Genomic DNA, 6,624 nt, shown 5'->3' on the forward strand with positions numbered 1-6,624 from the left:
ATTACTTTGCTGCACACAGTATGTTAGAGCATTTTATAGAGATAGGTTTCTTTAACGGTATCGCACAATGTTGGGCATCAGATCATCAGAAGGGTTGCACTTTGAAAAGGTTTGACCTTTTTTTCCCTTTATAAACCCTGAATGCACCTCAAGAAACGTGGATGTTACACCAGCAGACCAAACTAGAGTGCTGCTTGCAGCAGAGGCCCCTGACAGGCGAGGCAGGGCGGCTGGAGGAGGGCAGGATGCGAGCAGAGCTGCGGGAGAGGATTGCAGGGCCCGTCCCCAGCAGACCTCTGCTCACAGGAATCCTCCTTTGTGCCCGCCTCGACGCGCACAGCCTAGAATCCCTCACCAAACCCCGTACATCAGTATCGTAAGGGAAAAAAAAAAAAAAAAAAAAAAAAAAAAAAAAAAGCAGCTGTGGGATCTGGGGGAGAGGCTTTCCCTGCCAGAGACAGAGAGAAACAGCCCGGGAGACGCGCGCCGGCAACGCCCCTCCACGGCGCAGCGACCAGCGGCGAGGGCCTTAAAATGGCGCCCGTGGGGGAGGAGAGTCACGGCGAAACTGCGCAACAAACGCTGGCAGGCAGCCAGACAGCGCCATCTTCCCGGCTCGCTCCCACTCCCACACGCACCGGCAGCCGCTCGGCACCGGCTGCCAGCCGAGCCCGGGCACGGCCGCAGCGGCTGCCGGCCGCCCTCTGCCCCGAGCCGGCCTCCCTTCAGCCCCACTGAGCCCCGAGGAGACGAGAGCAAGCGGCTGGCGGCGGAGAAGCAGGGGAAGGGAAGGGAAAGGAAAGAAAAGGCCTCGGCGTCTCTTTCCTTCCCCCGCTGGTTATTTAATAGCAACTCCAAGTACATTTTAACGCGTCTTCTGAGCGTCGTACGCTTTTTGCCCGGTTTTTCACGTTAGCAGATCGCCATGATCCGTAAGTGAATTTTACAGTGGGTAGGAAAAGCAAATTAAACCCGGGTACTCAGTAACACTTCCCATAACGCAGCAAAAGGGAGCTCCGAGGACTGCAGAAAATCCCCTCCACAACCCACCAGCCATTGGTTTTATCCACAAGCAAAAAACTACTTATAAAACGCTTGTTCTCCTGCAGAAGACAAACGCAGCCAGCACAAATAAACAGATTCGCATCTACTCAAAAGGAAAACCAAACGGGTTACTCCAGAAAGAGGCGGTTTATTGTTACGTTTAAATAGCCACATTACAGTTAAATATTCTCTTTCTGGAAAAAAAAAAAAAAAATAGCACTAATAAAGACACCGCGGCAGACTCGATCCCGAAGCGGAGGAGCAAGCGCCTTAGCCCAGACCTACCGCCCAAGACTTTCGCGCACACACAAAAAGGAGAGCCGTCTCCATTCCGGGTTTAAAAGCGGGAGGCACAGAGCAATTCAGAGGAAATTGCAAATAAAGAACCAAACAAATCAAATCAAATCTAGTGGCGGCACCGAAAACGAGGAAACGAGTGAAAAATAAATCCCCAGAAGGCACAAATCTGAGACACAGGCTCAAAGAAATGACAGGATTAGGGTGGTGGCGAGTGGACGGGGGAAAGGAAAAAATCGAGCCAGGACTGAAAAAGAAAAAAAGGAAAGAAAAATCCTTCCCAGCTCCACAGCCAGGAGAGAGACGAAGTGTCTCCATTTTCCCGAGGAGGAGGAAGAAAGAGTGTTTCACAGACCACAGAGCTTTAGAGAAAAGCAAAGAAACGAGGGGGGAAAAAAAAGAGGGAGGAGATTTGAAAAGATTATTTTTCTTTCTCCCTCACACACTCTCTCTATCCCCCTCTCTCCCGCTCACTCTCTCTCTCACACTCACACATACACACACACACACACACACTCTCCCTCCTCTCCTCTTTCCATCCCTCTCTTGATGGCCATCAAGGGGGCGGAAAATAAAAAAAAAAAAAGACAACAACAACAACTAATTTTAAACCGGCTCAATCAATGAGTCATTAAAAGAGATTTTTCTTCCCTCCTCTCCTGAATTTGCATGGCATCAGCAAGAAAAAAAAACCCACCCCAAACCTCTCCCCTCTCTGCAGCTATCAGCCTGGACCTGAAACCTTATCTCTCCCTTCAACCTCCCCCCCCCCGCCTTTATTTTAAGAAACAACTTTTTTTTTTTTTTTTTTTTAAGTGCCCTCAGCAGCCACCACCGCCAGCCTCGCTGCAAAAAAATATATAGTTCATTTCCATGTGAATCCACATCTGCCCAAACAACAGCCACCCACAAAATATCCCTCTTCTTCCTCCTCGTCTCCCCTCTCGCTCGCTCTCTCTCTAGATATATATTTATATACATAGCCCCAGAGCCAATAGCTCTCTGGGCTGAAACCTAATATCCTGGTTTTGGCAACTCCTGGCTGTTAATTTGCTCCTCTTTCTTTTCTGTCTGTCTGGAGATAGATTTCCCCCCTCTCTTTTCCCTCCCCGAAGGAAGGGAGGAAGGAGGTTGTGTGTTTTTTTTTTCCTTGAAATTTTTATCACAAAATTATAATACACTCAAAGGGAAACTCACCGTCATGAAAAAGCAGTGCCTTGTCAACGGGGTTTCTTCGCCATCACATCAGGGGCTGGCAGTGTAGGAGAGAGAGAGGGAGAGCGAGAGAGCGAGGGAGGGAGGGGGGAGAGCGAGCGAGAGAGAGCGACAGAGGGGGAAAGAGAAAGAGAGCGGAGCGGCGCGGCACAGCACAGCACAGCACGGCGCGGCACAGCACAGCACAGCACGGCGCGGCACGGCGCGGCACCGCACGGCGCGGCCCCCGGCGCGGCACCCGGCACGGCTCCGCGCCGCCGGAGCCCCGGCCCGCCGCTCCGCCGCCAGACAATGCCGCAGCGAGCGCGGCGCCACACGCAGCCGCCGGGCGGGCATGCTGACTGCCCGCTGCCGCGCCGCCCGGCCTGCCCTAGCGCAGGCCCCGGGACAGCTGCGGGGTCGGGGCGGTTGTCAGCAGCCCCCCCCCAGCCTCCAGAGAGCCGTACGGCAGAGCTCAGGTGCTGGGGGTGAGGGAGAGGCTGGGGGGCTGGGGGGTAACCGAGAGCTGACGAACTGGAAATAAAAGTTTGTTTCGCCCGCTCGCCGCCACGTCGAGGTTGTAAAACCACTGCGGGACCCCCCGAGGTAAAGCGCAGGGTCACCTTGAAAGAGCTAGGATGGGACCCTCCTGCGAGTGGCAGTGCTTTAAATCTCTTGGCTGTTTCTCTCATCTCCCGTGGCTGAAACAAAGGGCACGAACTCCAAGTGCTGTAAAAAAGTTTCAGGTAACTTAAATGCTTTAAAAAGTTTCAGGTAACGTAAAAATGCTGGTGCGAGTCAAAGCTTACAGCACCGACCCTTCGCTGCTCCGCTTACACAGTTTCTCGCACTTAAAAGCATTAATAGAATAATTCTGTTCAAAGCTTTTTGGTGGTACAAGGCTAATTCAACAAGATATTCACAGGATTCATTAAAAATATAATCACACATTCTTTACTCAGATGACCTTACAAGCCTTTACATATTTATTGACCTTTACATGTTAAAAAAATAATAATAAAAAAATTGGAAACTGACTCTTAGCATGAAGAGATATGTAAGCTAATGCTTTTAAAACACGAATCTTTTTCAAGACCGTTTTCCTGCCGGTACTTGTAATTCCCAAAGTCTTACAGAGAGCGGCCTTTTTTTTTCCTAAAAATAAAGTAACTCTTAAAACTCCTTTGAGAAAAGGGTTTAAAGTAGCATTCTTTTTTATTAGCTTTACAGTTCAAAAAGTACCCTTTTGGTTTTTAAACACAATGACATGAAAATGCGGATGGGCACTGTACTAGGTGGAACTCCTCTAAGAAACAGACAGATTTTTTTATGTTAACAAAAAAGCACCTACATTTTTATTATTATTATTAAAATCTGGTTATATTCAGCCAATTCATATTATAATACGAGAAGCAAAGGTCAAGCCTGGTCCCAAACAGGCGAAATCCAAGACACACCTGCACTTACTTGCACGCCCACCGCAGACTATGTAGGTGCTGTTTCAGCCCGCTGTATAAGCAGAAAGGCCAGGCCGTAGCGTGAGCCCAGCAGAGCCATCGCACAGGCTGGACAGACTGAGCGCACACACAGCACTGTGGAGCGGAGTGGCCAGTTACAAACTTCACTTCTGATAAAGACAGCGCGGGTGTGAACGGTCAGCGATAGGGATGTGGACGCCGCATGTCAAAGAGCTCAGCGTCCTAATTGCTCTTACTGCTGACACTAGCGTCAGAAAATCGAAAAGGCCACACTTCAGGGACCTGAACTTCAGCACGTTTCCAGGGGTAAAACTCTGCTGTGAATGAAAGCCTGCTCAGCCTTGCTGACTTCAGAGAATTTTGCGCCAGTAAGAACCTTTGAACTGGGGAGACACCACAGTTGTTCTTCTGATTTGGTTAACAGGAAGGAACTGCTTCAGAGGGACACCACTCCGAGGCAGATAACTGATCGGTATGCTATCAGCCTCCCAGTCCTACAGAAACCACAAACAGGAAGCAGGCAATACAAACACGGAAGAGGAAGAATGAGGACAATGATTTTGCCTCATCATAACAAACACAAGGAAGCCTCTGTAAATTGTAAAAGATGATACCATAATTTACACTTATTTCCCCCAAATGACGTTCAAAAGCAGCACTGACAATAACCTCGCTAGGCAGGGACAGTACAAAAATGGAAGAAGTGATGTATCCGCAGTGAGGCACCTGAAGCTGTACCATTTCTCAGGATCTACAAAAGTCAGCGAGCTTAAGGTTGAAAACCCTTTACATTGCCACTGAGTGGACAAAGTCAAACCAGAACCCACTAAAGCTTTGTGTGTTTTCTGCAGCAGCAAATTTGCATATAATTCTATATTTACTACATCTGTTCAAAAACAAATTTGACTAGGTAGAAACAGTTACTTTAAAAAAAAACAAAATCAAGACTTGGACGTGACTTACGTCACACTGAAATACACTCTTAAAGCAAAATTACCTTCAGTAAGTTACCTTCAATACTAAGAAGTTTGAATTCGGTCTTCAGCTGCACTGTACTCACTTGCTGGTGTACAACAGAATTTTCCAAGCCACATTTGTAAAGTTGTACTTTTGTGATGAGCTACTCATGCTTTTTTTAAGAGGATCACATGATGCATCTGAACTATCGTTGCCCTGGGAGCTCCCCCTCTTCTCACTGCCTTACTGCATTAGTGCCGAAGACCCCAATGTGTCAAAACTTACACCCCAAGGTCACCTGTCCAGAGCTGTCCTTTTCAACTAGCCCTATTCTCCAAATTGCATGCAATGCACATTCGGTTGCTGTCTCTCTGTAGCTTCCTCAATCACATTCATTCATTCTCTCATTCATTTTCATGTAGCAGTTTCAGGAGGAGTAGGGGGAAATACGGAGAAAGACCAGTGTCAAAAAGGAATAGGAGAAATCTCTGGAAGACAGACGTTGGCGTAGTAATTCTTAAGTACAGCTACCAGGAACACCATGTGCACCCGTCACACAACATAATACTTGGATATATTTTGACATCAGCTGTCAAACTGTGACCATGCAATTTGACAACTGCTGCTCTCATAGGTGTGCAAAGACACCAAATCACATTTGGAGTGAGCTGAGATACGTAGCCCTGAAATGACAGAATGTGTAGAAGCGAGAAGTAGGCTGAGTTACTGAGAGGAGGAACATAAGGGCGCTACAGAACTCTCCCCATTCATTCTGCCCTCCGGTTTCTCCTAGGTCAAGAGCCCATTTCTCCACCTCTACGTTGCAAACATTCTTATTCTTGTGCAAACCTACATTACCACCCCAAAAGCAAATCCCGAAGCAGAAGATTCATATGAAAGAATTTAAGGACTAAGCATTAAATGAATGAATTCCACAGTCATCCTAAGAGTCCTGCATGAATAGCTGTTTTGTAACCTCGACCCACTGCACCCTCTCTGAGCTATATCGGATGGAAAAGAATGTCATTTACTCCACTGCAGTCTTGCTTTCCTCGTGCCAAGTGTAGATTGTGGACTACTTCAGCTCTATTTATGATTCTCCTTCCTCCCATTCTTCTTTATCCCTCCATCCCTTAATATGTTTCTCGTGTGAGCTGATCAGCAGATGCAACACTTCAACTGCATACTGCTTTTAAGAATTACTAATTTAGATGAGCATAAATAACTCTGAGCTTGAAGGCACAGTAACAAATAGGTCATCATTAGAAGCTACAAGCAATACAGAAGTAGAGGTCAAAGCACTTGAAAAGTAGGGCACTCATATAGTGCCAGGAAGGAAGACAAGGAATTCAACTTCGTATGTAAATGCAACATGCCATGTGAAAAATTCAGTTCTTTGATATCCATATGAACTGCCAAATTTTGAATAATTACCACCAGTACTTAGAGGACACACCAGTAAAATTTTCCTAAGCATTACATACTTCAGTTAATCATAGAAAACATCTCTTCAGTATTAGAATCATTAAGGTTGGAAGAGATCTCCAAGATCATCTGGTCCAATCAACCCCTACCACCAATGTCACCCACTAAACCATGTCCCCAAGCACCACATCCAACCTCTCCTTGAACACCCCCAGGGACGGTGACTCCA

General features: G+C 47.3%; 1 protein-coding gene across 2 annotated transcripts in view; it reads right to left on the bottom strand.

The window, feature by feature from the left end:
- BICRAL (BRD4 interacting chromatin remodeling complex associated protein like) overlaps window positions 1–2,625 on the bottom strand; it is a 34,056-nt gene extending 31,431 nt beyond the window's left edge. The window contains exon 1 of one of the 2 annotated variants that reach the window (XM_032184910.1): window positions 2,539–2,625. The gene's annotated coding sequence lies outside the window, so the exon portion shown is untranslated. Of the gene's footprint in view, window positions 1–1,329; window positions 1,758–2,538 lie in introns of those variants that run through there. The other variant, XM_032184911.1, reaches the window with a different exon arrangement.
- Window positions 2,626–6,624: the final 3,999 nt, after the last annotated feature.

This window comes from Aythya fuligula, chromosome 3, assembly GCF_009819795.1.
Source record: "Aythya fuligula isolate bAytFul2 chromosome 3, bAytFul2.pri, whole genome shotgun sequence".
NCBI lineage: Eukaryota > Metazoa > Chordata > Aves > Anseriformes > Anatidae > Aythya > Aythya fuligula.